The sequence below is a fragment of the Pleurodeles waltl genome, chromosome 11 (genome assembly GCF_031143425.1).
Source record: "Pleurodeles waltl isolate 20211129_DDA chromosome 11, aPleWal1.hap1.20221129, whole genome shotgun sequence".
Classification (NCBI taxonomy): domain Eukaryota; kingdom Metazoa; phylum Chordata; class Amphibia; order Caudata; family Salamandridae; genus Pleurodeles; species Pleurodeles waltl.
Window position 1 is genome coordinate 952,621,921 of NC_090450.1, and position 8,738 is coordinate 952,630,658.

An 8,738-nucleotide genomic window follows, 5' to 3' on the forward strand; every position below is an offset into this window, starting at 1 on the left:
GGATCCAGCTCGAAACACAGAAGAGGCGTGCAGCCTCACCAGTGCCTGAAAAGGGCACGAGCTTAGCCAGGGCAGACCGAGCTAAATAAAATAGAGAATGTGAGTACTAACTCAATCGGTCGCAACCTGAAAATCTATTAGGCTTGTTGGGCAATCGGTATAGGCATGCCTACAGTATGGACCCCCACTTCCCAACAGTGATGAACAAGTGAGCTGGGGCAAAGAGAGGCACACGAGACTGAGTTACAGGTGGCCCAAATCGAGCTCCACGCTGTTCATACTCAGGGATGCTTTGCTGCTCTGGCCTGCCTCCTACTACGAAAGCTCCACAGTCGTCTCCACACAGCGGGGCAGTCAGAGCACCATGAGAGGGCGCTCAGACAAGGATTAGCAGCACAACTTGGACGTTGTGCCATTGAAGTACCACAGTAGCGGACAGTCCCCACCGGCCCTGCCATAGCCCTACCTGAAGCCTAGTGGACCTGAGGTGAAGAGAGAACCAGAGGAGCTGAGCACCGAAAGGGAGGAGAATGCTCTGACCTAGGCCTCAGCAACACGACAAAAGAGTAGAAGCTTCATGGAGCACGTAGGGCAACCCGCAGGGAGTCACCTGCTAAAGAGACAGAGAGTCCCAAAGACACCGCATTGTTTGTCCCATCCTGCCAGATGGACACAGCCCAAGCAGGAAAAGTCCAAGGCAAGCAAGGCCGCACCAGAAGCACACAAAGCTGCAACTGTGGTCTAGACTCTAGGATTAAATTGTTCTACACTCTCAAGGCACACTGTGCCACACCCTATCAACCATGCCTGATGGCAGCGATGCCTCAAGCCGCAAGTGGGTCAGAACCACAGCTGTCTATTGCCCATGTAAGAAGGTCCCGAAGAGGGAACACTACAGAGTAGGAGTGTTGCAGGATTGGCGCGAGTAACTACGCAAGACTCGTCGGATACACAGGTAAGTGTTATTTTATTGGTTGAGTATAGAGTTATATTGTAATGGATGGCTTTCTTTTGCTGTTCTTTCACTCTCCGGGTATTTGCTCCAGGCAGTGGTTCACAGTCTCTTCCTCCTTTCTTTCAGGTCTCTCGGGAAGCACATCTGGGAAGAAGAAGAACAGTCTCAGTAAGAGTTTGTGTTTTCCCCTTTGTTTCTTCCTGTGTCTGACTTTCCCTTTTCAGCTGATGTCTCTTTCTTGTCTTTGGGTTTGTATCACTCTCTCTCTCTGTCTGCACCTCTCCTGCCCTTTCCCTCTCTGTTATGAGGTTGCTTTTCTTTTGTCTTTCTGTTTTCTTTTCTTTACATCTGGGTGTTTTCTCCTATGTCTTTCTGGCGCACTGTTTTCTGCATTGATTACTTCTCGTTACCCTTTTCTATTTAGTACCGCAGCTCTTGTTTCATCTCGCTCACACCCCTTCCTTGTAGTCCCTCTCACCCTCCCCCGGGACTTTTCACTTGTAATACGTGCCCCGCCAATTCTCGCACTATAATTACCCTCCCATCCTCCCTACCCCTGCCCAGGCCACTTCCACGCACCTGACGATGCCACGCTTCTCCAGAAGCGTGGCGGGATGTCGGACTCCGCTTCCCGGAGTCTGCTCCTTCTGTCCCCAATTGGGACCACCGACATCCTGGTCTCTTTCCTCCTCCCGTCCCCAATTGGGAAGGACTGCTCTGTGGTCTCTCTAGGTCCACCGCTCGCATCCTCGTTTGCTCCTCCTTCCTTCTCCTTGTTCAACTTCTCTCCTCAACAACCCGATGCCGGGCTATTTAAACTTCCGATTTCCCGCTGGTGCTGACGTAGGGCGCCCTGATTGGTGCGATGTTCGAACACTTCCGGATCAGAAGGGGAAACGTCAGCACAAGTAGGTGAAAAGTGCGGGCCGACCCAATCCGGCCCGTCACAGACACTCCCCCTAGAGAGCGGCAGTAGATGACGCTCAGGAGTTGGATAGCGGGACAAGAAATCCGCATTCGTCATTTGGCTGCCCGATGAGTGTATGATCTGAAAGGAGAAAGGTTGCAATGAAAGAAACCACCGCAGGACATGAGAATTAGTGTCTTTGTTGCGAGCGAGCCAGATGAGAGGCCATGATCCGTGACAAGGGTAAATGTCCGACCAGTGAGATAATACCGTAGTGACTCCACTGCCCACTTTATGGCTAAACATTCTTTCTCGATTGTGGGATAGTGGACCTCTCTTGGAAGGAGCTTTCGACTAATATACAGTATTTGGTGTATGGACCCATCACCTTGAGTTTGGGATAAAACCACCCCAAGCCCCACATCGGAGGCTTCTGCTTGCAATAAGAAAGGTTTCTGAAAATCTGGACAGCATCACACGGGATTCGTAGTCAAGGCGATTTGCAGTTGTTCAAAACTGTGTCGTTCAGCTGCAGAGAGTGAGGTGAGAGTGTTGGGACAGGACTTCTTGAGCAGATTAGTGAGGGGTTCTGCTTTGGTGGAAAACTGAGGGATAAACCGTCTATAGTACCCTACTAAGCCGAGGAAGGCTCTTACATCTTTCTTTGTTTGTGGTACAGGTATCTGTCTGATGGCACCTATTTTTTCTACCTGTGGACGGACCTGCCCTTCTCCTAAGACATAACCAAGATACTTGATATTGGTGTATCCCAACCTGCATTTTTCTGTGTTTGCTGTTAGATGGGCTTCCCTTAATGCTTGCAAAACCTCACCCAACTGTTCTTTCCAGGTGTTACTATATATGACTATATCGTCCAGATATGCAGCCGCATATTGGTGATGGGGTCGTAAGATCCTATCCATAAGCCGTTGGAACGTGGCAGGGGCCCCTTGGAGCCCGAAAGGAAGGACCGTGAACTGATAGAGACCAGCTGGGGCTGCGAATGCTGTTTTTTCTCTGTCCTCTTTTCTTAACAGGATTTGCCAATACCCTTTTGTAAGGTCTAAGGTGGACATAGACTGGGCTTGGCCTAATCTCTCAAGGAGCTCGTCAATGCGTGGCATTGGATATGCATCAAAGTATGTTAACTCGTTGACTCGTCTATAGTCTACGCAGAAACGGGTACTCCCGTCTGGTTTTGGAACCAATACCACTGGGGAACACCAGGGGCTGTTGGAGGGTTCTATAATACCAGCCTTAAGCATGGATTGGATCTCCTGTTCTATAACTGCTTTTTTTAACTTCTTGGATACGATATGGACGTTGTCGGGAGATAGCATCTCTTTTTGTTCGTATTGGGTGGTCTGCTAACTGCGTTAGTCCAGGTCACTTGGAAAAGACATCACAGTACTTCTCTATCACTTGAGTAAGTTGTCCCTGATAGGGTTCAGTGAGGGTGGAATTCGTCTGGGGAAAAGACCCCTCAGTAGGGTGATTTGAGGGAAAGGACAGATATGGTATTTTGTCTGTGGCCACATTGGTGATATACCGAATGGGTTGTTTGCCCGTCGGTTCCTGCCATTTTTTTAGGAGGTTTATATGGTATATTTGTTCTCTGCCTTGTCCGTGGGGAAGGGCTAATTTATATGTGGGGGGTTTAATTTGCTCAATAACCTCGTATGGCCCTTGCCACCGGGCCAGTAGCTTGTTTTCACAGCTGGGAAGTAGGATTAAGGCCTTGTCCCCTACTTTTAGACTATGAAGCACGCTTTTAGTATCATACCATCGTTTTTGTTTTCTGTGGGATTCCCGTAAGGTGTTGCGGGCTTCTTCCCACACCGTATGGAGATTATCCCTCAACTCCCTGGTATATGTCAAGAGGTCTTTTGCCTCATCTTCGGTTTCTTCCCATTGCTCGGCCAGCATTTTGAGAAGAGTCGGAGGGGGTCGTCTGAACAATAATTCAAAGGGACTTTGCCCTAGAGAGGACTGAACGTATGTGCGAATAGCGTATAGCACTAGAGGCAATTTATTTTCCCAATCTTTAACTCCTTCGGAAATACTTTTCCTGAGTAAGGATTTGATTGTCCTGTTATACCTCTCCACTAAACCGTCTGTTTGTGGGTGGTACACTGATGTTCTGATCTGCTTCACCCCTAGTGTTTTACTTACTTCTGCCATGAGTTTAGACATAAAAGGGGTCCCCTGGTCGGTTAGTATTTCTTTGGAGAAACCCACTCTGGAAAATAAATCAATCATTGCTTGGGCAATTACTTTAGTGTGCATACTAGGAAGGGGAATGGCTTCTGGATAACGGGTGGCATAGTCCACTAATACTAAGACGTATTGACGTCCCCGACTGGATGGAGTAAGGGGTCCAATGATATCCATGCCCACTCTTGAGAAAGGGGTCTCTATGACTGGCAGGGGCTGGAGCGGAGCAGGTCGGTGTGGAGATGGGTTATATAATTGACATTTTGGACAGTCAGAACAGTGTTTACATATGTCCCCGAAAACTCCGGGCCAATAGAACCGCCGGAGTATTGCCTCTTCAGTTTTTTCCCTTCCAAGATGGCCCTCTCCATTATCCCCATGAGCTAGATGTAAGACCTGCTGTCTGTGACTTCTGGGAACTATCAATTGTTTCTGCCGCCCTTCCTCTGTATTCGGTATTCTATATAAGGGGTGGTTTTGTATGAGAAATTTTGGACCTACCACATGCTCCTCCGGGTTCAGGGCTTGTTGCCACGCGTTTTTCAGGGAGGGGTCGTCTCGTTGACTCTGTCGGAAGTCCCCTGGAACGGTACACACCCTACTTGCTCCTTCTGGGGTAGGACCTGGCAGAGTATTGTGGTTTTGCGTATAGTATTGCCGCTGGACCCTTTTTTGTCGTCTACTGAGGGTTACCTTTGGGGTTCAACTTACTCCTTTGCCCGCCCCGAAGGGTACTTCCTCCCATCAAGTCTTAAGGGCGTGCTCCTGACCTGCTTTGGTTAACAAGGTGGAAAAGTCCTTATAGTCAGTTCCGATGATGATATCTTCCTCCAGGCTAGGAAGCACTCCTACTTTTAGGGAGTCTTTCTCTTCTCTCCACTGCAATTGTATTACAGCGACCGGGTAATATCTTTGATCCCCATGTACACATGCGATCAACTCTTGTTCCTGGGGTATTACTTGTCCGTGTCCTACTAATTCCTGTCGTATTACACTCTGGCTACACCCGGAATCGATCAACTCTGTCCTTTCAACTCCATTGAGAACGATAGGGAGAGTGTAAGTAGGTTTGTCTCCACCAGCCCAGAAGACTCTCCCTTTCGCTACTCCGATCTCCATGGGTTCCTCCATATCTTTTCTATGCGGGCAATATCTGGCTATATGACCCCACTCGGAGCAGTGGTAACACTGACGACCAGTGGTTGGATAGTTGGGGTTTGACGGGTTGTTCGATAGAGTACGGTCTTGACCCTGTAATAACATTGGTCTTTGAGTTATTCCTCTCACTACTGTCGGGCGCATGGGGGAAGGGGCTGGATGTCTACTGGAGGTAGCCCTGAAGTCAGGGCCCCTGTGATCTGCACAAGCGAGATCAATAGCGGTTTCATTAGTCAGGCCCGGGTGCTGTCTCACCCAGTTACGGGTGGTACTGGGTAATGCATCCAAATACTGTTCCAAAACTATGACGTCGAACATTTCTTCTCGTGTTTTTTCAGTTGGATGCAACCATCTCCCCGCCGCATGTTGAACCCTATAGTAGAGGGTGCGAGGATTCTCTTGTTGTTGCCACTTGGGTTGGCGGAACCTGGAACGATAGCTTACGCTGTCCAGCCCTACCCGTTCCAATATTGTTTTCTCAATATCCTTATAGGGAAGAGTACCACTGAGGTTGATAGCTTGATAGGTGGCTTGTAGGTGCCCTGTAAGCAGTGGTGCGATATACTGTCCCCATTTCTCTTCCGGCCAACTCGCAGTGCTTGCAACTCTCTCAAAGGTGGTGAAAAAGGAGTCCGGGTCTTCATGTTCCTGGTACCTTTGCAGTACGCTGCTGGGCACATTTGGATGAACCTTCGCATGTGCAATGTGGTGTCCGTGAGCTTTGCCAGGGCTGTTTCATGTACCAGTTGATTGTTCGCCATTATTGTGGCTTGGCTCTTGAGAGCGGTCTGCAGGGCTTCTCGTTCTTCCCTGGCTTCCTTCATTTGCTGTTCCCACATTAGTTGAAGGTGGCGCTGACCCTCTGCCAGCTGAGCAATTACGTCTGCCATTGTGGGTTTCTCCTCCGTTATGTTGTGTTTCAAATCCCACTTCTGACACCACTTGTTGCAGGATTGGCGCAAGTAACTAGCAAGACTCGTCGGATACACAGGCAAGTGTTATTTTATTGGTTGAGTATAGAGTTATATTGTAATGGATGGCTTTCTTTTGTTGTTCTTTCACTCTCTGGGTATTTGCTCCAGGCAGTGGTTCACGGTCTCTTCCTCCTTTCTTTCTGTTCTTTCAGGTCTCTCAGGAAGCACATGTGGGAAGAAGAAGAACAGTCTCGGTAAGTGTTTGTGTTTTCCCCTTTGTTTCTTCCTGTGTCTGACTTTCCCTTTTCAGCTGATGTCTCTTTCTTGTCTTTGGGTTTGTATCACTCTCTCTCTCTGTCTGCACCTCTCCTGTCCTTTCCCTCTCTGTTATGAGGTTGCTTTTCTTTTGTCTTTCTGTTTTCTTTTCTTTTCTCTACATCTGGATGTTTTCTCCTATGTCTTTCTGGCGCACTGTTCTCTGCATTGATTACTTTTCGTCACCCTTTTCTATTTGGTACCACAGCTCTTGTTTCATCTCGCTCACACCCCTTCCTTGTAGTCCCTCTCACCCTCCCCCGTGACTTTTCACTCGTAAAACGTGCCCCGCCAATTCTCGCACTATAATTACCCTCCCGTCCTCCCTGCCCAGGCCACTTCCATGCACCTGACGATGCCACGCTTCTCCAGAAGTGTGGCGGGCTGTCGCACTCTGCTTCCCGGAGTCTGGTCCTTCTGTCCCCGATTGGGACCACCGACGTCCTGGTCTCTTCCCTCCTCCCGTCCCCGATTGAGCCCTGTGCAGAAATTAATTTTAACATTCTCCATCCTCCAACCCTCTTTGATAATGTCAAAAAGGGCAGAGACATAGTCATTGTCACAAAAAGCGCAAACACAAAAAGCTGTGTTTAGGAATAATTTACGAAACTTGCGGTTTAAAACCTCCTGCACAAAAGTTGTTTTGTTCGTCTAGCCTTCAAGAATCAATTAAAATGTCAACATAACTCTTTTGATTAATAAATAGTCTTGCTAGGCAGAGAGATCGGCGGTTTTGTCTAGTGGCAGTTTTAACTCACCATAGAGTAGCGTAGTAGATGGTTAATGTGTGGATAGCTAAGTGGATTAGCCAGATCTTACCAGCGCTTTAAAACAAAAGTAATGTATGTGACAGGGGCGCTATGGAGCGACGAGGGCACCTTTTCCCTGTGGTAGTGAAGGAATCTGAGGAGGTGGTCATGGGGCGTGGGGGGCGCCAAAAAAGACTACTGCACCTGGTTACACCAGGCGGTACCTAAATACAGGGGGATGGGAGGTGGGCAAGCGCCCGTTCTCGCACCCACTCCTCCCCCCTCCCTCCCCCCCCCCTTCATACGCCCCTGGCTCACCTGAAGCCTCAGAGGCTGGAAAATCCTAACTCCTCTGCAACCTGCAAGAAGACGTCTGGGAGCGGAGCCGCTGCGAACATGAACAGGGTGCAATGCTGCCAGAGGCCACTAGAGGGCACCAGTACTGCACGGAGCTCTGCAGCATAACTAGGCCTAACTGCGAAAGAATTAAGCTCTCATGTTGAGTGCCAGTCTAGCTTGGGTGAGCCTCAGTCTCACAAAGGGACTGTGGCATGCAGCTAAAGGCGCCATTGGCAGGAGGATCCAGCTCGAAACACAGAAGAGGCGTGCAGCCTCACCAGTGCCTGAAAAGGGCACGAGCTTAGCCAGGGCAGACCGAGCTAAATAAAATAGAGAATGTGAGTACTAACTCAATCGGTCGCAACCTGAAAATCTATTAGGCTTGTTGGGCAATCGGTATAGGCATGCCTACAGTATGGACCCCCACTTCCCAACAGTGATGAACAAGTGAGCTGGGGCAAAGAGAGGCACACGAGACTGAGTTACAGGTGGCCCAAATCGAGCTCCACGCTGTTCATACTCAGGGATGCTTTGCTGCTCTGGCCTGCCTCCTACTACGAAAGCTCCACAGTCGTCTCCACACAGCGGGGCAGTCAGAGCACCATGAGAGGGCGCTCAGACAAGGATTAGCAGCACAACTTGGACGTTGTGCCATTGAAGTACCACAGTAGCGGACAGTCCCCACCGGCCCTGCCATAGCCCTACCTGAAGCCTAGTGGACCTGAGGTGAAGAGAGAACCAGAGGAGCTGAGCACCGAAAGGGAGGAGAATGCTCTGACCTAGGCCTCAGCAACACGACAAAAGAGTAGAAGCTTCATGGAGCACGTAGGGCAACCCGCAGGGAGTCACCTGCTAAAGAGACAGAGAGTCCCAGAGACACCGCATTGTTTGTCCCATCCTGCCAGATGGACACAGCCCAAGCAGGAAAAGTCCAAGGCAAGCAAGGCCGCACCAGAAGCACACAAAGCTGCAACTGTGGTCTAGACTCTAGGATTAAATTGTTCTACACTCTCAAGGCACACTGTGCCACACCCTATCAACCATGCCTGATGGCAGCGATGCCTCAAGCCGCAAGTGGGTCAGAACCACAGCTGTCTATTGCCCATGTAAGAAGGTCCCGAAGAGGGAACACTACAGAGTAGGAGTGTTGCAGGATTGGCGCGAGTAACTACGCAAGACTCGTCGGA

General features: G+C 49.6%; 1 long non-coding RNA gene across 1 annotated transcript; it reads right to left on the reverse strand.

Moving 5' to 3' along the window:
- Positions 1 to 948: 948 nt before the first annotated feature.
- On the reverse strand, positions 949 to 1,849 carry LOC138266402 (uncharacterized). Its single transcript, XR_011199501.1, has 2 exons — positions 1,535 to 1,849; positions 949 to 1,099 (listed from the first exon to the last, which is right to left on the reverse strand). It is a non-coding gene; the product is annotated as an uncharacterized lncRNA (long non-coding RNA).
- Between the last annotated feature and the right edge of the window lie 6,889 nt (positions 1,850 to 8,738).